At 37.3% G+C, this 23,382-nt stretch overlaps 1 protein-coding gene across 2 annotated transcripts in view; it reads left to right on the forward strand.

The window, feature by feature from the left end:
• The window catches only part of LOC110961271 (semaphorin-6D-like), a 284,544-nt gene that overhangs the window by 116,287 nt on the left and 144,875 nt on the right, over positions 1-23,382 (forward strand). For both annotated transcript variants that reach the window (XM_051956008.1, XM_051956007.1), the window contains exon 3: positions 18,332-18,423. The gene's annotated coding sequence lies outside the window, so the exon portion shown is untranslated. The remainder of the gene's footprint in view (positions 1-18,331; positions 18,424-23,382) is intronic.

Genomic DNA, 23,382 nt, shown 5'->3' on the forward strand with positions numbered 1-23,382 from the left:
TGTATAGAGGTTTTAGTTTGTCCAGAATCAGAATATACTTTTTGTGCATTTATTATTGTTAAAACTAAGATAAAGGCTACAGCAGCATAATTTGTAATACGTGGCTTCATCTGAGTTTTTTTTAATGGTTAGAAAAGAACAATCTGTGCATCTACAGCTTAAACATCACATTTTTGTCTGTTTTATGTCCGTCTACAACCTGCAACACAAACATACACAAATGCACACATGGAATTGAGACCTGAAAGTGTGCAGTCATACACATAATCCTGCAGACACACACACACACATACATACAGACACACAATCGTATTAAAAATATGAACAGAGGTTAAAGCAGCAACAGATTTAAAGTCACATTATCAGAAAGACACGTCATGTTTGTATGTGTACATACTGCCAATTCTGAGATTTTATAAATCCCTACACACACGCGCGCACACACGCGCGCGCGCACACGCGCGCACACACACACACACACACACACACACACACACACACACACACACACACACACACACACTGAGTAGATAATCTGGTGTGTATTAAACCAGTTTATTCCCGTTGTCTCTGATCTGTTTCCTCTGCTGAACAGAGATCAGATTAACCATTTAAAGCCGAGTTAGCGCCCCCTAAAGGTGAATCTATAAATGCACTGTGGCTGCTTCTTCTTCTGTGGTGTTGCTATGTTCACAGTGGACATTTGTAATAGAAAATTTGAGAAAGTAGCTGAACTCTAAGCTCAGTTTATACTTGCACTTATAACTGATGTCAGCGTGCACTGGACGCCTGAGATTTTCAGTTGTGTTATTTCCATTATTGATTAATCTGAAGATTGATTTTTTTAATCATAAAACTCAGTTGAATCCAACAAATGTCTCATTTTGTCTGACAAACATTTTTAAAAACAACAAAGATATGCAGGAAATAATCACATATGATGAAGAAAAGCAGTAAATTCTCACTATCAAGAGGCTGAAATTGCAGAATCTTTGCCTTATTTAATTAAAATGTGACCATAATGGTTAGAATTCAGAGATTTCAGCTTCTTAAGAGTAATAATAATGTGCTGCTTTTCCATCTAGTGTGATAGTATACACAAGAAAAGGACCAAAGTCCAGAATTCAGAAGTGGGGATCTGACCCTAACCCTCTCAAGTGTGAGAATTTACTGTTTTTCTTCATTTCATGTAATAATAAATTCAAGAAAAACATCTCTCTTATGAGGAAGCTTTTAAACAGATTTTGGACTGTTTTGCCTAAAATGGTTAAAATTCAGTAGGAAAATTTGCTGCTTTTCTTTGTCTTTTATGATAATAAACAGATGAAAAGCAGCAAATATTGCAATTCAGAAACTGTCACCGCTGAGTTTTAAACATCAACGTTGCATTTTAAGCAAAAGCAGGCAGAGATTTAGTGATTCTAGATTCTCAAATGTCAGAATTTAGTGTTTTTCTTCAATTTATTATCACAGTCATTCACAATCATTACAGTCACATTTAAGACAAAAAGAAAAAACAACAAAATTCAGTGGAATTTGTATTGCAAAATTGAAGATAAAATTTCAAATACTCACATTAGGAAGCCTGGAAATTGTCTTTTTTTTGGGGGGGGGGGCATTTTTGCTTTAAATGTTGCTTAAATGATTGGAATTTGGTGGTTCCAGTTTCTCAAATGTGAGAATGTTCTGCTTTTCTTTCTTTTATGTGATAATAAACTAAGGAAAACACCAAATTCCACTGAATTTCATTGCCTAATGTATGAGTTTAAGGACCAAGCCTTCTGAATCATGGAATTTTCATTTTTTCCTACTTTTTCTATCAAATAATTAGAAGAAAAACAACAAATACAAAAAATTGAGAAAGCCTGAACTGACTTTTGCATACAGTTTGACTTAAATGGTTCTTCATCGCATGTGACACTAAACAGAAGAAGCTAGAACTACTGACTCTTGATCAATGACGTTACATTTTATACAACAATGTGCAGAGATTCTGTTGTTCTGGTTTCCTAGTTGGAAGAATTTGGTTCTTTTCTTTAGTTTATTATCATGTTGGTCATTAAAGTCACACTTTAGACAAATAATGCTGCAAAATTCTGGTATTTAATGTTTTTTTCTGTCGTTTGTTGTCACAAAAAATGAAGAAAAATGACAAAGTCTCACTTCAAGAATCCAGGAAATTGTGATTTTTTTTTTTTTTTTGTCATTTGTTTTAATCTTCTGAAGTGTGAGAATTTGCAGCTTCTCTTTATCTTCTGTGACAATAAACTAAAAACTGCTGAAAATGTATCTTTAATGATCAAAATTCAGGGGTTCCAGCTTCTAAAGCCTGGTATTATCTGCTTTTCTTCTGTTTCTTGTCACATTATATGAAAGACATGACAAATATACAAAATTCAGAGCCTGAAGGCTGCGATGTTTTTGGTATTTTTGATGTTAATTATTACGTTCAGTGGTTGCAGCTTCTCAAGTGTGAGAATTTAGTGCTGGACTTCAATTCATTTTATAATAAACTGAAGAAAAGCACCAAATTCAAGAAATCTTATTTTTTTTAGCATCTTTGCTTGCAATGTAACTTAAATGAATGACTTTGCTGCTTTTCTTTAGTTTATTATCACCAAATGTGAGGAAAAGTGATAAATGCTCACAATTACAAAGTCTGCAAACAGAATTTTCACTTTTGAAGTTGAATGTGATTTTAATGCTTAGATTCAGGAACTGCAACTTTGTAAGTGTGAATATTTCCTGCTTTTCTTTTTAATTGCCAACACAGTAAAGAAACCACCCAAATTCAAGAGATCTTTTTTTTTTTTTAGCAATTTTGTTCAAAATGTAACTTAAATGAATGATTTTGCTGCTTTTCTTCAGTTTATTATCACAAAATACGAAGAAAAGCAACAATTACAAACCCTGCAAGCACAGGTTTTTTTTTGCTTTAAATGTGACTTTAATGGTTAGATTCAGGAATTTCAGCTTTTTAAGTGTGACTATTTCCTGCTTTTCTTTAAAATTATCAATACTGGACAGAAAAAACACAAAATTCTACACAATTTTGTTGCATCTTTGCAGAAAATTTGACTTTAATGCAATATTTTGGTGGTGGCATGCCGACCCTGCTGCTCAGGTGCTGCTGTCTCCACGGTAACGGCGTGTCAGCTGAAGGATGGGTGACAGATGGAGGCGGCGCTCGGCTGCGACAGTCAGTCCTCCTGGAAACGGATCAGATCGGGGGGTTTAACAGAGATTTGAAAGCCGCTGCAGGCCGAGCTGTTCCGTTCGTCACTGTTATTATTTAGCAGCAGACTGAGCTTCAGGTTTCAACACAAACACGGAGGGAACGTTTGAGGTTTCAGGGTTACAAAGAGGAGGCGACACCATGAAGCTCAACATTACACTAGAGATAAATGAGCTACTGAAGTAAAATCACACTGATCTTACACTGAAAGAGTCAAAAATGAAATTATTTGTCCCTGAAGACAAAGAGCTGAACAAATCTGACATAAATGAATTCTTAAACTGAGTCATCGATGTGACTGGAAATAAATTTTTGCTCTTTATGTTTGAACAAAGAGGAACAATTCTGATGCAAACCGCTGGATTTCTCTGATCACATTTATTTTTAGGTGTCCTGTGATATTAGTCTCCCAGCATGCATCAGTCTCCAGCCGTTTTGTGTGCTTCTTTGAGTCTCTGTACTTGTTTTATGTCTTTTGCTTAAGTTTGTGTTAATATCAGTCATTTAGTGTCTTTTTATTTGTTGTTTTGTGCCACTTTGTCTATTTTGTGTGTCTTTGTTTCCCTTTTGCATCTCTGTGGTCGTTTTGTCTTTTTGTAGTCATTTTGTGTCTTTTTGCTGTTGTTTTGCATGCTTTTATAGTTTTTTTTGTATTTCTCAGTGGTCACTTTGTGTACTTTCTCAGTTGTTTTTTGTGCTTTGTGGTTGTTTTGTGTCCCTTCAAGGGCCATTTGCAACTGCCTGGCCAATTTGTGTCTGTTTGTAGCGATTTTATGCCACTTTGTAGTTGTTTCATGTCTTATTGCAGTCAGTTTGTGTTATTTTTGGTGTCTTTGTGGTTGTTTTACCTATTTGTTTAGTTGTTTTCTGTCCTCTTTCAGTTGTTTTGTGCCTTTTTATTGTCATTTTGTGTTTGAGTGTTTTACATCTCTTTGTTCTCTTTCCATGCGTCTTTGTTGCCCTTTTTTGGGGACGTTTCATGTCTGTTTTTGACTTTACTTGTGTTTCTTTGTACTTGATTTGTCTGTGTGTGTCTGTGTGGCTATTTTGTGTATGTGTGTGTTTTTTAGCTTGCTTAAATGTTTTTGTAGGTATATTCGCCCTCTGTGTGTTTTCCTTTCATTGTTGTGTGGTTGTTTTGCTATGGAGTGACATTCTGTGCTATTTTTAGTTGTTTTTCTTCTTTTGATTGTTTTTGTGTCACTTTGTTGTCTTTTTATGTGTCTGTTTTTCTTTTGCATCTCTATTTGATCTCTTTGTGGTAATTTCTTTGCGATGCTTTTACATCTGTTTAGTTGTTTTGTGTCTCTTTTGTGGTCATTTTGTTTATTTTTGTTGTTGTTTTGCATATTTTTATAGTTGTTTTGTATGTCTTTGTGGTCATTTTGTGTACTTTCTTAGTTGTTTTACATCCTTTCTGGTTGTTTTGTGTCTCTCCAAGGGCCTTTTGCATCTGTTGGTCATTTTGTGCCTCTTTGTGGTATTTGTATACCTCTTGTGTCTTTTTAATTGTCACTTTATGTAGTATTTTTGATGTCTTTGTGGTTGTTTTGCATGTTTGTTGAGTTGTTTTGTGTCCTCTTTCAGTTGTTTTATGTCCTTTTATGGTCATTTTGTGTCTGCGGTGCTTTATATGTCTTTGTTGTCTTTCCATGTGTCTTTGCTGCTCTGTTTTGCATCCTTTCATCTCTATTTTTGAGTGTGTCTTTGTACTGTCTTGTCTGCATTTGTGGTCATTTTGTGTTTTTGTTTTTGTTGTTGCATGGTTGTTTTGCTATTTGGTGACATTCTGTGCTATTTTTAGTTGTTTTTCTTCTTTTTTATTGTTGTTTGGTGTCTCTTTGTGGTCGTCTCGTGTTTCTGTTGCATCTGATTGTGGTTGCTATCTGCCTTTGTTATCGCTTGATTAAACTCTGATGATCCTCAGGGCTGGAAATAGTTGCCTCCTTTTTGGCAAAAATACAGTTTTAGGATCCTTGTTTTGGATGGAGCCTTGTGTTTTTTGGACAGAGCCTACAGTGTGATTTTTTTTTTTTTTTTTTTATTAAATTTGGAACTCAACTTGATGTTGTGGACTGCTTTGGCAGCTTCTGAACTTTATTTACAACATCTATAGATCAATTTAAACAATATTTATTGTTTTTAGTGTTCAGTCGAGGTTTTTTTTCAGTAAATAGACTGATCACTGAGTCTAAATGGTAAATACTGAAAGTTTACTATAATTTCCGGTCCAAACCCTGAAGATACTGTGTGTGTGTGTGCCTCCCAACCCTCCATTTGCTACTGTCAACTAATGATGTGTTGGAGGACGAGAGGTCAGGCCGAGTCCCGTCCCCTTTACCCCTGTCCTCCAGTAAGGCCACTGTAATCTCCCCGTCTGTCCACCAATCAGGACACCGGCTGGGTTTCCTCTCCACCTCCCCCTCGGATGGCGGTAAAAGCTGCAGCTCTGGGAATCAGCCGGCCTGTTTGACCCTGAAGCCTCGACCCCACGCAGCAGCGGCAGAACCGGCCCGGTCTCAGTCTGGATGTTGTCGGTGTGTTTTGAGTCGGATCCGACCTCCGACCTCTCGGCCCCTGGAGGAAGCTCCAATTAAGTTGATGTTGTTTGTTGTTGGCAATGCTTTCCTCCGCCTGTGACCTCTGACACTCTTTTTCCGGCTTTTTCCTCCTCTAGATTTTCTCTGGTGTAGCGTAAACTCTGCTGTGAACAAAAATGGTTGTTTGCAGGCACTAAAACCTTCTTCTACAATAATAAAAAAGAATCACAGACGTCACTAGTATGTGCGGGGACAGCAGCACATATTTATAGCCCACAGAAAATGTTATTTATTGCACATCACTGCATATATTTTGTGTTTGTCTCTGGGCTTACATTTGGAGTTATAGTAGATGTATATATGTGTGGAATTTCATAAAGAGGAGCTTGTTTATTTACATCCGAGTCGAGCAGCTCCTCAGCCTCGTCTGTTGGCTGCTGATACCTGCTTTGCCGCTTTGTTTGCATGTTTTATTGTTATCGTCATTTCAAGCCACATCCTCAGGCTCAGTGTGGATTCTGTTCTTGGCGACGGAGCGCTTCTCTCCACTCAGAGCTTTATGATTACACGTTTACATTTCAGTAGAGAAGCTACTCCATGATAGTCGAGTGATGCAGCCTGTGTGCTCGGATCTGTAATCTGGACCGAAAATGGTTGTTTTCATCCCTTTGTGGTCATTTTGTGCCTCTGTGTGCTCTCAAGGAATTCAAATTCAAGGCACCTCGTTTGCTTAGGAGGGTTCCTTTTGGATCAAAGAGCTAGGTGGGTTTGTTTTTCGTAGAGTTAGGTGGACACTCTTAGAAGTTAAAAATCCTTCAGCAACCTTCTGGGGTTCCTCACCATTGCCACTGGGGAAGAAGCAACCAAAAGGTTCCTCAAAGAGCTGTTTTTGAGGGTAGGGGTTCCACTTTGAGCTTTTAATTATTATTATTATTACAGTGTTTGACAATATTTCTTGCTTGTGTTGTACGTCGCTTTGGACAAAAGCGTCTGCTAAATGAAAGTGTAGAATTGTAGAATTTAAATGTTCCCTAAATAAATTGAAGATTTTCATTTCTTTTTACACTGACAACAGAAAGTCCAATTTGTACAAAAATACAAAGCCTGTCTCTGAAATGATAGCCTGCATTGTTCAACAATAAAACTAACATTAATAATTAAGAGTTTAAAATGAAAACACTACAAATACTTCTATAGCCCTATAAGATGCAGTCAATTCCAGCCATTTTCAATACAAAAAAATCGCTAATATTTTATTTGTAAATAACAATATGACAAGAAATATAGGGAATATTGGACACATCGCAAGGTGCATTTCCTCGAAAACGACCTATTTGTGGATTATATACCGACTTCAAGACATGTTTTGGACAAAATATGTTACTGGCTTGTTTCGTCTGGATGTCCAAGGTTGGATTATGGCCGTTTTTTGTGGAATATTTTCATCTGTGTGTAATAATGAACCCGGAAATGTGAGTCGCGCTGTGTACGTTGAAGCCGTGTATAGAGAACGGATGGATGGATATTCGTTGTTTGTCGGACAAATGTGTTTATATTACCCGCTGTGGTAATCACATCTGAAAGTGGTTTATACCGGCGGATTCCTGAGAATCTAAGCTTTCCATCGGCGTATAGTGTTTGTATAATCGCGTTTGCAGTTTCAGATTTAAGGAAATGCTTATGCAGATCTCAAAGTGTTCCGTGGGCAGAACACTGAAGCACAACGGGTTAAAGAATGATTGAAGGAGCCATTTTGAGCTCAAGAGGTTCCTGCACATTGGCAATGATAAGAAACCCCAAAAGGTTTCTTGAAGATGAAGAGTGGTTGTTTAATGCCATTGTTGTTACTTGATGGCATTGCAATCGCTGCCGCACTTTAAGCAATGATCGAGTTTTAAAGTCTGATATCTTGTTGGGACAGATTAGATGATCTGTTGTGCATCTCTTACTGTCCATTTGAACTGAGTTTTGGCACTTTTTTCAGTTTTCTGGGGATATAGCTAACTTGTATGTTTATTATTAGTTCATCCTCTAACTGTGAGGTGTGATCAAAAAGTTCCAAGGCCACATGTATAAAAATAAATGACACCATATCAAAACTAGATGTGATTTGAATTTGGACACCATCCTTTTCTAAATGGTCTCCATGTGCAATTATTATCTGCTCCCAGTGCTCCTGCAGCACTTGATGAACGCTCTCTGATGCCTTCACGGCCTCCAAAGGGTAATTTAACCTGTTTGAGGGTCATCTGAATGTCTGAAAATGGTGCGATATGACGAATGGATTGGTCGGGGGTGAAGTGAGGTCAAGCAGTCAGTGGTGATCGCAGCATGAAGATAAAAATAATAAATTATACATGTTAGCGTGGCAGAAACTTACAGAACAATGCTCCCTGATTTCGTGCGATTCAAAGACGTGGAGGTTGTTTCTTTTATTTCCGAGCCGATGATTCTGCTGTGATTATAAAGCTCCTGCTGTCTGATAAAGACGCTGTGATGCCGAGAAATCAAGAGGCTGTCGCAGCTTTTTCTTTTCCCTTTACTCTCAAACAACAGCGCGGCAGAGTGGAATCAAGGAGGGAAAAAGTGATGAAGCAGCTCACGTGGAAACAGAAGCAGGAGGATCTAAAAATACCTGAAAAACTCTTTGACAGACGCAGTGGGTTTGATGATGATACTGATTTTCTGATATCTGGAGAGGAGAGTCAGCACCTCGGAGTCTGAGGCGACTTTGTGCACAAAAGAAAAAGTGCTTCATTCCGCCCAAAGTGAGGAAACTGAGGCATTCTGATGATTGAATTGTGGATAAGATGGACCGAGACTGACAGGCAGACTGGTGCAAATAGCTTCATTGATTGCATGGAAAACTTGATTGATCTCAGTGTCTAATTGTCGATTTTTCACGTCTTTCTCTGGTGATAGCGTTTGTTTAAATGACAAGAAATCACTGATGCTGAATTTTCTATTTTGACAGCTACGAATGAAAGAAGACAGTAAATATTTGGGAATTCAGTGAAACAAAGTTGCAGTGGTCGAACAGTCTGCTTAACACATTTGAAATGATCCAAACTTATGGAGACTTTTGCATGTTTAACTTAAAAATAGCTCCAACAGAATGACAAAAACACCTCAAAGATGCACAAAAAGACCAGAAAGAGACACAAATTGACCACAGATGAATGGAACCAAACAAAAAGAGATTCAAGATAAACACAAGCAGATGCTAATTCAATGCAAACAGAGTTTAAATCACACAAAGGCACCATTACTGGGTGCAAAATGGCAGCAAAATGTTACAGAATAACCACAAATATACCAAAAGCAGCATTAAACAGATGCCAGATAAATGCATAAGATCACAACGACATAAAATTACCAGAATGAGATTGAAACTGACTAATAGAGACATAAAACGGTAAAATAGTGGGAACATTAGAAAAGAATGAATCAGTATTTGTTAAAAAAAAAAGCATTCTTAATATGGGCATTATTTACAGTTTTTTTTTTTGTTTGTTTTATCATTCAACGTGTAAATTACCGTAATGGTTTTTCAGTGATTTATTATTTTTGTTGTATATATATTCCATATTATTATTCTATATTACTATTATGTATCTTTTGTATTATATGGACTTTAACAAACCAACTGTTTATTTTTTTTATTTTAGAAAAAGTCAGTTCTTGATATATATTCTTTTTTTTTTCAAATAATGACAAATACTAAAAAAAAATTTTGCTGATTAAAAGTAATAATTGTAAAATCAAACACTATAAAAGAGCATTTATAAAATTGCAGAGTTTTGATGTGAACAGTACTTACAGTTTTGGCTTGTTTTTTTTTAACGATCAAAAAACAACAACATGTAAATTAGTACTTTATTTCTGAGTATTTACTAGTCATTGTCTGTAATTTAACAAAATAGGGAAAAACAGTCAAAAATCTGATAAAACTAATGATAGATTTTAATTTATTATATTTTATTCACAGTGTCAAGTCCTGCCCTGAGCAACTAATTCATAAGAATACAATAAAAGAAGAACAAGAAGAAAAAAATCCTGTTTAGAAAAGGGAGATTTGAGATGGGATTTTGTTTCAGTAAATGTCTGATTTAATTTTTTTTTTAAATTCTCTAATTTTTGGATTTTTATATTCTAACTTTTAACCTTCAGTCTTATTCTTGATTTTTTTAAGCTGCCTGGTTCATTTATTTGATATGCATTCTAATCTAGCTAATAATTATTCCTTTACCTTAATATCATTTATACTCTTTATTTGTATTGACGGCTCTGCCTTGTCTCCTTATGTCTTGCTTGATTGTCTGTGTTTGCATGTTTTGACTGTCAAAGCACCTTGTGGATGCTCTTCTTAAGGTTACTATATAAATCAAGGCATTGTTATTATTAATTTGAAGAAGAAGAAATAAAGGAAACAAAAGGAAGAGCCATTGATTAAGGACAACACAGAGACGGACAGAGACGGACAGATTCAGGACGTGTGAGCAGAATGTAAAAATGAGAACAGATGGGGGAAATGAAGTGAGTTATAGTTCGTCCATTAGAGCAGACAGAGCGATGATGGGAGGAGACCGGCTGAAGAGCCATCACAGTTAAGTAATGAGTTTAGAGGGAACATTGAATTAATAAATTCATCAGGATGAAGGGAAGAGAGGACTGATTTGATGAGACGGTTAGAGGGACAAGGACGTGTTTGGATGCTTTCTCTGTTTCCTGAAACTCACCTTTCTTCTATTAGTTTTACTCCTCGTTCATCAGTCATTTACTCCATGAGATTATCTGTTCTTTTAGCTCTCTGAACACCAAGCAGTTTTATTGGCTTTTTTATCCCCACTCATGAAACATTTTTACTCACTGTGGGCTCATTTTTCACTGCAGGATAAAGTCCTACACCTCTATGGAAAGAAAGCAACCATGACTAGAAATAGGGAGAACTCAAAATTGTCTTCATTGTAGAATGTCGCAGATATAATACAAACAAGCCAACAGTTTATTTTTTTTAAAGTTTTTAAATATACCATGTAGATTTTGTTCACGTTTGGGATTTTATGTTTAAATTTATTAAAATCTTCCATCATGATTGGTTCAAGGGTCATCAGAAAGTTGGCAATGTAAATATTTTTTTCTTTTTTCATTTTTTTTTCAGTTTGTAGATAGTAAATGGAGTAATTTTTACATTTTTTTTGAAAAACAGAACATGCCATTAGGGTTCAGAGAGTTAAAAGGAGAAGTATATTATTTCTTAAATAATAAAAATATATCTTGGAGAGGTTTTGTGTCTGTGTGGCTGCCGAAAAGCTGTTTATTGTGTTGTAAAACCTCAGTACTTTCATATATTCACTTGGAATTTGGTACATTTGTGGAGAAAAAAGGCGGAAAGCAAGAAATGTGAGATTTAAAGAATGTTATGAGCCAGATTTTTGCAGAGAAGAAGCAGTGTTCACTGTTCTTGTTGTTTTTGAAGGGTAATAGATTCATCAATTTGTATTTGTGCATCTCAGGAGAGAAGAGTCTTCCTCAGTTGAAGTCATAAATCCTGGAACTGGGATGGTCACATGAGAAGTTATTAAGTCTTTTAAAGAGGCTTGTACAATTTGAATAAAAGGCCCATAACTGCTGCTGCAGGGAGAAAAAATAAATAATTACAAGGACAAAGTGAAAAACAGAAGAAGAGAATCAGAAATAAAGGTAAAAAAGTCCAGTTAGACATGCTGGAAAATAAAGTAGAAGAAGAGAGGTGAGCTGGAAGATGAGTGTGAGGTTTATTAGTATAGTGAAGAGGCTGCGGCTGACTTTTCATTAACGCCTGAGGAGAAGAATCGACGGAAGAAAAAGAATGAAAATCAAAATGAGCGCTGGCAGCTTCAGAGTTTTCCATTAAAAAACGAAGAAGACAAATCAAGCAGACAGAAGAAGAGGAGGAGGAGAGGATCCAATGATTCATGACCTAACGAGGATCCAGCTCGTTAACTCTCCTTGACGTTGCCACGGGAACAGGACAGCTAGTGGTCAGAGGGGTAATGACTTTTACTGAGATCAGGCACCCAGAGGCCCAGAGACAGTGATGACTTCATATTTCTGTCAGAGAGTCATAGCTAGAACAAACACAAAATGACCCCAAAGTCTCACAAAATGACCCCAAAGAGACACTAAAGGAATCCAATAAATGACAGCAAAGACACCAAACAGCAACAATATAGTGCAAAATAACATTAAATTAAAGTGACCAAAATTGTCACAGAAAACAACTCCAAAGACATAGAACAACCTTGAAACAGACAAAATGTTCACAAAAACACACAAAACAACATCAAAGACACAACATGACAATAAGCTGACAAGAAATGACACATAAAACATCTCCAAAGGCATAGAACAACCTGGATATAGACAAAATGTCTACAAAAACACACAAAATGACCCTAAAGACACACTAAACGAACATAATGACACACAAAACAAGCTTCCAAGAAGTGCAAGGCAACCCTAACAAAACAAAAACTGACCAAGAAAAACACAATGAATCTACAGAGACACAAAAAGATGCTTCATAGACACAAAACATGACTCAAAAGATCATGAAACAACCTCAAAAAGACAAGCGACCAAAAAGACACAAAAACACTCCACATATAAAAAACCTAGTAGAGAGACAGAAGACTAAATGACCACAATGACACAAAAAAACCCTCCAAAAATGCAAAATAGCCTTGATAAAACCAAAGTTGACAGACAATGAACCCAAAGAGACACAAAATGACATCAAGGACACAGAAAATGACCTGAAAAGTCACATAATAAAATGACTAAATGTCCACAAAGATGTATGAAAAGACCGCAGAGACACAAAGCACTTAAACACACACAAAACAAGTAGAGGTACTTACCAAACAACCAAGATGAAACAAAAAGCAACCACATAGATACAACAAATGTCTTCAAAAACACAAAATTACCCTCAAAACACCCCAAAGACACACTAAACGACAACAAAGACACTAGACAGCTTCTAAGAGGTGCAAAACACTAATGAAAAGACTAAAAAAATGACACACAAAATGACTCCAACGACACACAAAATGACTACAGAGATACACTAAGCAAAGAAACATGCCCTTAATGTCACACAAGATGAAAATACAGGAACAAGAAATGGCCACCTAGACTCAACTAAAAGTCTCCAAAAGCACAAATCAACTCCAAAGACACACTGAATGACAACAAAGTCGCTAAACAGCTGCGAAGAAGTGCAAAACAACCTTAGAGACCAAAAATGATGCACGAAATGAACGTAAAGACGCGAAAAATGACTCAAAAAGTCATATAACAACCTCTAAATGCACACAAAACCACCACAGAGAAACAGAAAGTGACCACAGAGACATTCAAAATGGCTCAGAAAGACACAACACAATCTCTGAGACAACACAGAGACAGAAAAAAAGCACCCCTAACACCAACAGAACAAGTGAAAAACATAAAATTAGCCAAAAAGACTCAATCCAACCTTAGTGAGACTTTATACAACCCCAGACATGAACAACGACTGAAGAAGACGCAGACAAAACAAGACTCACAAAATGACCACAAAGAATCCTACAGGAACTCAACGGACACACAAAGTAATCCAAAAAGACACAAAATGATAAAGTATCACAAAATGCCCACAAAAAAGCCAAAAAAACCCCAAAAAACAAACAATCTGACATATGAACACAAAGTGACTTGCAGGTGCATAACAACTGCAAAGAGACAAAATGAACACAAAAATATGACTCAGTCACACAACAACCCAGAAAAACACAAAATTCCGTCACAATCACACAAAATTACTCCAAAGAGACATTAAAGGAACACATTCATGGTTTGACCTCATTGGGGAGCTTGTTGTTGTATCATGTGACTTAAATGTCTTTTGATCGACTGATGTAGTGCTGATTGATCATTGACTGATGCTGTATGAAGGGAAGCATTGAGAAAGTCGATTGTTGGAGTTGGTTTGCTGCTTTTTCCCCAATTTAAATATTTACTAACTGAATATTTTGAGGTTGTGGAGCAATGATCAGACACATCAGATCAGAACACACAGATGAAACAGTGGATTATATTAATATATTGGCCGTTTTGACCTCACGAATGTTACGTTTAAGCAGGAAGATGATGGCCGAATATGCATTTGGAGCCATAAATCCAGTTGCAGAGTCTCAACAATGTGAAGAACTCTTTGACTTGAGTGCTGCTGCAACGCTGTTTACTACACATACTGTTTGGTAATTATTATTTGTCACTTATCATGTTCTCGTGAGAGCTCTGGCAGCTCAGACCTGCTGCTGCTGCCAATAAAGCTTTTAGGCTGCTGGGATTTTCAGAGATTACGTAAAGTCACGAAGCTGGAACCGAGACAGAAAAAGTCCATGGAGATGAGGAGGGTAGAAGGAAGGAGGTGGAGGTTTGAAGAAGAAGACGCATGGAGAGGTAAAGTAGATGTCAAGGCGGTGATAAAATAAATCCATACAGGCAGAGTGACGGAGGATTAACCTTGGAAAGTGATCACATGTGGGATTAGTTCAGGACAAACAGATGATAAACCGACTCTGTGTGATGATGATAAAGATCATATCAGGTTGGCAAGAGGTTTAATATGCTGAATGACTGAAAGTGGAACAAAGAAATCAACATGAAAACAAGCCTCAGAGGTAAATGGCATGAAGCATCGTGATGGCAACCACGGAAACCAATGACTGGGGCCAATCAGCGGCTCTGTCAGTTGATTATCGATCAGTTTGATCTGTAAAACGTCAATCAAAAATCCAAACCCTCAAAATGTTCAGTTCTGAGTCGCATTAGAGAGAGAAAATCAGAAGGTATCAGCACATTTTTGACTTTTTCACTTCAGAAGTTATACTGCTCATCTAAATAAAAGTCACACACTCTAATATTTTGTTGGACTACCTTTAGCTTTAAGAACGACACACATTCGCTGTGGCATTGTTTCAATAAGCTTCTGCAATGTCACAGCATTTATTTCTGTCCATAGTTGCATTCATTTTCTACCAAGATCTTCTGTTGATGAGCAAAATCGTCTCCAGCACATCCCAGAGATTCTCAGTGGAGCTGAGGTCTGAACTCTGTGGAGGCCAATCCACATGTGAAAATGACATCTAATGCTCCCTGAACTACTCATTTACAATGGTAGTCCCATGAATCCTGGCACCGTCATCTTGGAACATGCTCATGCCATCAGGGAAGAAAAACTCCACTGATGGAAAGACCTGGTCACTCAGTATATTCAGGTAGTCAGCTGAGCTCATGGGAACATAATGTTCCTGAACCTGACTGACCCCAGATCATAACCCTAGCCCCCACAGACTGGTAGGCACTAGACATGATGACTGCATCACTTGATCTGCCTCTCTTTTCACTCTGATATGCCCTTCATTTTGAAACAGGGTAAATCTGGACTCATCAGACCACATGACCGACCACATTTCTTTCTGGAAGATGATAGTTCACGACTATCCTTACAGGTTTTAATAATGCGTTGGACAGTTCTTAACCTGATTTTAGTAGTTATAGCAATATCCTTCGTTGTTTTCTTTGCTTGAAGCAGGCCAGTAATTTGACTCTTCTGAAACTTATTAACATCCTTTCTATGACTAGAGGATATGTCTTCCGACATGGTTGTTTAAGAAATGAGAAGCTCCTCACTGCATCAGCTATGGTAAAATAAGTTGTTGCAGCTGAAACATTTATCACCGCAGTAATTGTCCAATGGAAAGCTCTTACCTATTTGCTTAGTTAAATCCAGGTGGTGACTTTTTTTTGGAAAGGCATTGTATGTACATATGTGTATAAAACTGCCTGAAAAGGTAACCCTTACATTGTGTTATCCATGGTTAAAAGAAAAAATGGATGCACTGAAAAGATGAAGTTCGTGTGAAGCCCAGCATTTTGTGGAGATTCCATGACTGAAAGGACATAAAAGTTATGAGTTCTTTTGGATCATTATGTGAATACAGTGAATTAATCCTGAGTAATGAGTGTTTTTCAAATTTTTTTGGTCCACATCACACTTTGATACATTCTCATCAGCTCCACATTTATTCTGCAAACAGACCAAGTTGATTTTAACTGAACCAAACGGAACAAATTGGAAAACAGGCTAAAACTCGGAGCTTTCAGTTGGTATTAAATCTCTGTGTTGATCATCCTTCAGTGTGTCACCGATAGAATCTGCTGCTCTGCTTTCTCCCATGATCCCCCGCTGCGTGACCTCGTTAGGGAGGTCGGCTGTAATTGGACACCGCTCGTCTTAATGGCTCCCATTAGCTCGTTAGGAAAGGTTAGCTTATGCAAAACTCACTGCTGCCGCCTCGCTAACAAGCAGGTCCTTGCTTCATTATTAGGAGGAGAGACTCAGACACATGAAAACTGAAAATGAGCTCGGTCTCTCTAAAATCTTTACACACCGAGCGGCCGGCCATCCAGAGAAGGAAGGACACTTCTCTGACGTTCTCCTTCTTTCTGCATCTTCATCGTGTTTGTCGTGTCTCGACACTCCTGAACGAACTCGGTCGGACAGCTCGGCTTCGGGCCAAACAGCTGATTAGATTTCCTTCGATCTGGACTCCTGCCACCAGACGGGATCTGAATCCTCCAGAGACTCGATCTCCCAACTTCAGAGTGAACAAATCCAATTAGGTCCAGAAGCTCGCCGGGGAAAAGCTTCTCTTTGTTTTACACGTGTGGTTTAATCTCATCAGTGCATCCCGATGCTGTTAGGAGGAAGTTACCGTAAAATTTGCTACATGAACCAAGTGGAACGTTAAAAACATACATTTCTGATGAACTACAGGAATTGTTTGTATCATTTCAGACACATTTCTCAGATTTCAGATGGGAATATTTTGAATATTCAAGATCTCTGCCAGACTTGGAATATAATTCACGCGATCTGAGCTAAAATTTGGACCAAAAACATTACAGAAACATTAGATTTTATGACAATTTTCATAAAGACTGATCACATAATTGTTGCTTTTTTTCTTTTCATGAAAATTACACCAAATCACTAAGGTATTCCTTGCATATCCTAGCCTGGAGGCACCTTTTAGGTGTTTTTTTTTCTTACATTTTCTTACATTTCTTACATTTTTGTTCATTGTGGACCATTTTTAACTGCAATCTAAAGTCTTGAACCTCTGTGGAAACAGAACCACCATGACTAGAAGTAGAGGAAACTTCAAAATGTCTTGTCAATGCCATAAATCATTAAAAAGAAAAAAAGGCATTGGATTTCTTTGATTATTTATCTTAAAAAATTCAAAAAAGCTTCAGTCAACATGTACAACATCTTTCCAGGTGCCTATATTTGTTAATAATATGGTAAATAAAGGTGACTGTACATCTTATTGCTAATTCACTACAAACTTTGCATTTTTTCTTTACACTATTCTGCATGCAAACTTACATGTAGATGTTTCACCATGCTCAATGCATCTTCCAGCAGCTTGTTCTGTTTACCATTTTGAGGCCATGATTCGATCCAGTTTATTTTATTTTCCTCTCAGTCTCCGTGAAAACACTGCCTGCAGTTCGTCTGAATGCTCTGAATTTTGTGACTGCTGGTCCCATCTGATGCAAGCGGATGGTTTTTAGTGAGACTCTGAATGAAGCATGTTTTGATGAAATATCACAGACGTACGTTCAAATTTGGTTTGTTTCCTGACAGAAACACACGCAACGCATTCAAGGATTGTCAGAAAGGAGAAAAATCTGACGAATCGTTCTCTTTTTAGTGTTTCTGGCAGAAAAAATGGTTTAATTTTGGTAATTTTCCAGACATAACAAGCCTTTCACACATGCTGGCAGGTTTTGGCCCTGAGAGGATACTGAAGTGTTGAAAGTTGGCATTCAAGAATTGGTGAAAAGATTTCATGGTTTAAAAAAGAACTTTTAGACTATATTCAGCTTCAGGAATATTTGCTCGTATTTTCAACAATGCTTGAGAAGTTTTATTAAAGTTAAAAAATGTATCTGTACTCGTTAGAAAAGAGAGTATTTCCAATTAAACTCAGTGTCATATTTCCATTGGTGTTGGAAAACATATCGCAATAATAATAATAATAATAACAATGGTAAAAATATCAAACTTAAAGTAGTTTAAATCACATAACTGATCTGAGCACCTTTTAAAAGCTAAACCATGAAACAAATTGAGACATTGAAACAGTTTGAAAAATGCCTTTAAATGTGTTGGAATCAAGTACAAAAAGATGTATAATTTCTGTCTTTTTGCCCCTTCATGCGGTCCAATGTGTATATTCATGCTTCCAAATGACACCAGCCCATTTAAACTGTTAGAAAAAGATGGACAACTTCCACATGTCCCTTTATGCATTCGAACAAAAGTGCATAGCATGACAAAAAATACATGATTAACTCTTACAGGTCCCTGCTTTTCTTGTGCATACAGCTTGCTAGGAGTTTTCATGTCCACAAACACACATTTAAATGCAGTATTGTGTTATCTGTGTTGCAGGACGTCTGAGGGGGTCCACCCCCGCCTCCCGACTCTGAACTTCACCGCTGTCAGCTGACCGGCTGGAGGCTCCACCTGCAGATTCTCACCCTGTAAGTGTTTTGCTTTACTTAAATGTTTTTACCATTAAATGATGCAGAAAAGGAACAAAATTATGGAAAAACTCTTGTGAATGCACAAAATGAAGTGCTTGATGCTCAAATTTTCCTCGACGTCTCCCATTTTTGCCCCACAAGTAAACTGCATGAAGAACACTACCTGAAAGTATCTTTGTCATTCTACTTTATGCTTGTTCCTGCCACATTTTTACTCACTGTTAGCTCATTTTTCGCTGCAATCTAAAGTCCTGGACCACTATGGAAACAACAAAAATACGACCAGAATAAAAAATGCAATTTATTTAGTAATTTATTTTGCAACAAATTGTGAAAACCTGGAATCATGTACGAAACCTTTCCAAGTCCCCACCAGTGTTGCCATATTAGGAAAAAATGGTGACTCTACAGGCTATAATTGTTTTGCTATTGATATGTTCAGTTTGCTTCCATACTTACCTCTTCTCTGCTCGGTGTAAACACTGCCTGCAGTTCAGCAGAAAACTCTTTGAATTTTTGTCACATGACTGTTGGTTGCAGCTGAGACATTATTGGCTTCACAGTTCTGCCCAAAAATCTTAGAATTATTTGTTTTTTACAATATCTGGTTTAATTAGAGTAGAGGTTAATTTTTTAAGTGGCTTTTTAAATGAAACATACGAAATTTAGTTGTTTTCCATCATGATTAGTTGGAGGGCCATTGGAAAGTGGAAATCTGATGATTTTGTTCTGTTTTCCCAGTTTGTGGTTGATAAAGGGTATAATATTTGCAGTTTATTAGAGATATCATGATTTGAAGCTTAGATACAGTTAATGTTACCAACGTAATGCCACATCACGAATGAGTAGTTCAAGGAGCATTGGAAAATGGAAAAGGTAATGATTTTGTTGTGTTTTTACAATTTGTAGCTGATGAATGATGGAGTATTTGCAATATTTCAAATAATATATCAAGAGTTAAAGCTTACATGTGGTTAATTTGACCAATGTACTGCCGTCTCACAGATGAGTAGTTCAAGAAGCATTGGGAAGATGAAAATCCAATGATTCTATCTGTTTTTGGCTGATAAATGGTGTCATTTTGTCGATGTTCTCTAAGATAACATGACTTATGGGGTTATAGTGAAATATAACTGTAATAAGCGGCTTCACAAACAACCTGTGGGGTCATTTTTCTAGTTTCCTGCTTCTGTAAATGGAGTTTCGACCCAAACCAAACACTGCAACCTTCACGGGATGAGGATTCATTCTGATTTTGCTCAGTCTTAACTCCTCTGACAGCAGATGTTTCTCACAAAAGACAGAGGCTGTGAAGTTGCTGCTTCTCATCACTTGTGTTGATGCTGTTGTCAGACAGTCGCCCTCGAATTCATCGTCTGAAATGTCTTGTTTGAAACTCGCTGTGTTGTTGTGCGTGACCCAAAGACTGACAGACCGAGATGATGCAAACATCAGTGAAGGCGTCGCGGCATCTCTCAGTCCAACTGATGTGAACATGAGCTGATTCAGAAAAAAATAAGCTGCTTTCCAGTAAACATCTGCTCCATTTCTATGATTGTATGTTGATGCTGTGAACTCAGAGTTATTAGATTATTACTTCCTCTGTTGTTTGGTTTATTATTGGTATTTTTCCTGCACTTGATGGTTTCCTACATTTCCCAGAAGGCCTCTGTGGAGACACTGTGAATTACCATGCAGCGTTTGTGCTTTCCATATTGAAACTGTGACTTTAACATTTAGCAGTTTATGTCTCAGCCTGTCGGGGAGGTGAGATTGTGTCTGATTGTGTTTGTTGAGTCTATGCTGCTGCTCAGATGGACTTTAGATAAACTCTAAAACATCGAGTCCACATCAAGTTCATCAGGAGACGCAGGTTCTAGCTGCTCACTTTAATCTGATAATGGGACACAGACGGCGTTACAGACAAATCCTGGATCTGTCGGTGCTCAAAGGCAGATAAACAGCAAGAATGCACTGGAAAAAAATGAAAAAATATGTAAATAAACAGTGATAACTCTGGCTGCAAGGATGCCAGAAAAATAAGTTGTGAAAAAAAAACTTTAAACGTCCGTAAAATAACATGTTTTAGCTGATTTAAATACAGTAAAACTGAAATTTTATGCTCACTTATTGCAAAACTATGAATTACTTTATTGAAAAAAATACAGATTAATGTAGATATTATGACAGTTTGGGGCTTTTTTTTTTACAGACGTGTAAATGTTTTCCCTTTCTTACGAGATATTATCTGTGTTTCACAAAATGCAGAAAAGCTGTAAAGTAACAGTAGAAAGATTATTTTATTTCAAATAACAGCACATAATATAAATAATGATTTTTAGCAGATTTAAATGCAGTGGAACAGTGTGATTCAGTGGGCACACATTGTAAAATAACAAATAAATATTTTTAGAATTGTGATGTTGACATAATTTACAATTTTGACCTGTTTTGTTTACAGTCAAAATATAATTTAATATTTTATTTATTTAATTTTGTAAATATTATCTGTAATTTAACAAATCCAGATACGTTTTTCAAATAATGAAAAATATCTGTTAAATAATAATATTTTAGCTGATTAAAATGCAGTAAAATAGTGTAATTGAAAGGCCACACGTTGTAAAGAACACTTTCTTCCATTTGTTTCATTTTTTTTGTGAATTGTTAATAGATAGATAGATAGATAGATAGATTAAACCTTTATAAATCCCACAGCGGGGAAATTTACATTGTACAGCAGCAAATAGAACACTTATTTACAGCAAGATTTTTATGTAATTGCACAGCATCCGTATTTACATTTCCTATTGCACAGTTTGTAAATGGGTGAACTGAACTACTGGGAACAGGCTTGATTGTAAAGTCTGACTGCAGCAGGAAGGAAGGACCTGCGGTATCTCTCCTTTAGACACCGCGGGTGAAGCAGTCTGTCACTGAAGGAGCTGCCCAGTGATCTTACTGTTTCCTGCAGGGGGTGGGAGGTGTCCTCCATGACAGACAACAGCTTTGTCGTCATCCTCCTGTCTCCCACCACCTCCACAGGATCAAGGGGGCAGCCCAGGACAGAACTGGCTTTCTTTACCAGTTTGTTTAGTCTCTTCCTGTCTGCAGCCGTGATGCTGCTGCTCCAGCAGACCACTCCATACATGATGGCTGATGCCACCACAGAGTCATAAAAGGTCTTCAGAAGTGCTCCCTGCACCCCAAAGGACCTCAGTTTTCTGAGCAGGTGGAGTCTGCTCTGACCCTTCTTGTAAAGTGTGCTGGTGTTAGTAGTCCAGTCCAGGTATCTGTAGGAGTCCACAATCTCAATGTCCGTTCCCTGGATGTTCACTGGTGTAGGAGAAGTGTGTCTGTTCCTGCTGAAGTCCACCGCTAGTTCCTTTGTTTTCACCGCATTGATCTGGAGGCAGTTCAGCAGGCACCAGTCCACAAAGTCCCGGTTAAGTTCTCTGTACTCCTCCTCATCTCCGTCCGTGATGAGGCTGACGATGGCAGAGTCGTCAGAGAACTTCAGAAGATGGCAGTTTGTGGTGTGATGGGAGAAGTCTGCAGTGTAGAGGATGAAAAGAAAGGGGGCAAGGACAGTCCCCTGTGGGGCCCCTGTACTGCAGACCACAGTGTCGGACACACAGTCCCCTGCCTTCACAAACTGTGTCCGGTTGGTGAGGTCATCCAGCAGCCACACTGTGAGGTGGGAGTCCACTCCTGTCTGCTCCAGCTTGTCCCCCAGAAGCGCAGGCTTGATGGTGTTGAAGGCACTGGAGAAATCATAAAACATGATTCTCACATATAATGTGGACATTATATAGACTGGTGGACTATTTTTTTTAATGTTTAACACGTAATGATACTTGATTTCCTTCAATATTATCTGTAATTTAACAAAACAGGGCAAATCTGTAAAATAAGTTTATTATATTTAATACATTATAACAGCAAATATCTGTAAAACACATTATTTGCTGATTTAAATACAGCAAAAGTTGTACATTTTTGTAATCAAATATATACAAACAAATTACTCTTTGTGAAAACACAACGTTCTGATATAAAAATGAACAGTTTTGGCTTGTTTTTTAGGGCAAACATATTGTAATATATAAAGTTCACTTTTTTCTGTGATTTTACTAATGATTATCTGTAATTAATGCAAAATAGCAAGAAATTGTTCAAGAAACTAGATTTAAAAGTAGTTAAAAATGTACATTTTTACAGTATACAGTGTCTTTTAAAGCATGCAGGTTTGCTTTTCTGTGTTTTTCAGATGAAGTGATTATAGCTGTCAAACACACGAACAACTGCTTTTTCTTAACAAAAACAAACTGCGAAACAATTTAATTTTCTAATTACACAGTTAAAATGTGAAGACATCTGAGCCAAAGTGACTTTTTACTTGCTGTAGATTTCTTCTGCTGTTGTCTTTTTATTTCTGTTTTTCTGTCTTGTTCAGCTAAAACTCCCCACGGCTCACCTTCAACTGAAGATGATGTTTTTCCTGCTTCAGCTGAGTTTTGTTTTTTCTTTTTTATTTCCTGCAAATAACAGTGTGAAGTGAGTTTATTCCAGCGGGGAACTTAGACAGTAGAAGAGACAGAAAGGAACAAATAAAAGACTAAAGAGGGAATAAATGGCAGATGAGAGGAGGAGGATGTAAAATACATCCCTCCGTCGTCCATCTGTCGCTCTGTTCAGGCCTCAATCTGCTTTCTACACTTTCTCTCTTTGTTTTGTTCTCTTCTTTTATCCAAATCTGTCATTTCTTTTGCTTCTTTCAGCCACACTTCTTTTCATCCGTTCGTCTCTTCCTGCTTTTCTTCTTTTCCAGCTGTCTTTTATCGTTCTTTCTTTTTCTTTCCTTATTATTTGACTCCTTTTTCTAATTTGTTCGCCGACTTCACTGAAATCGCTGTGATTTTGCTCTCATTTGTGTCTTTTCTCCATCATCCGCTC

The sequence above is a fragment of the Acanthochromis polyacanthus genome, chromosome 11 (assembly GCF_021347895.1).
Source record: "Acanthochromis polyacanthus isolate Apoly-LR-REF ecotype Palm Island chromosome 11, KAUST_Apoly_ChrSc, whole genome shotgun sequence".
Taxonomy (NCBI): Eukaryota; Metazoa; Chordata; class Actinopteri; family Pomacentridae; genus Acanthochromis; species Acanthochromis polyacanthus.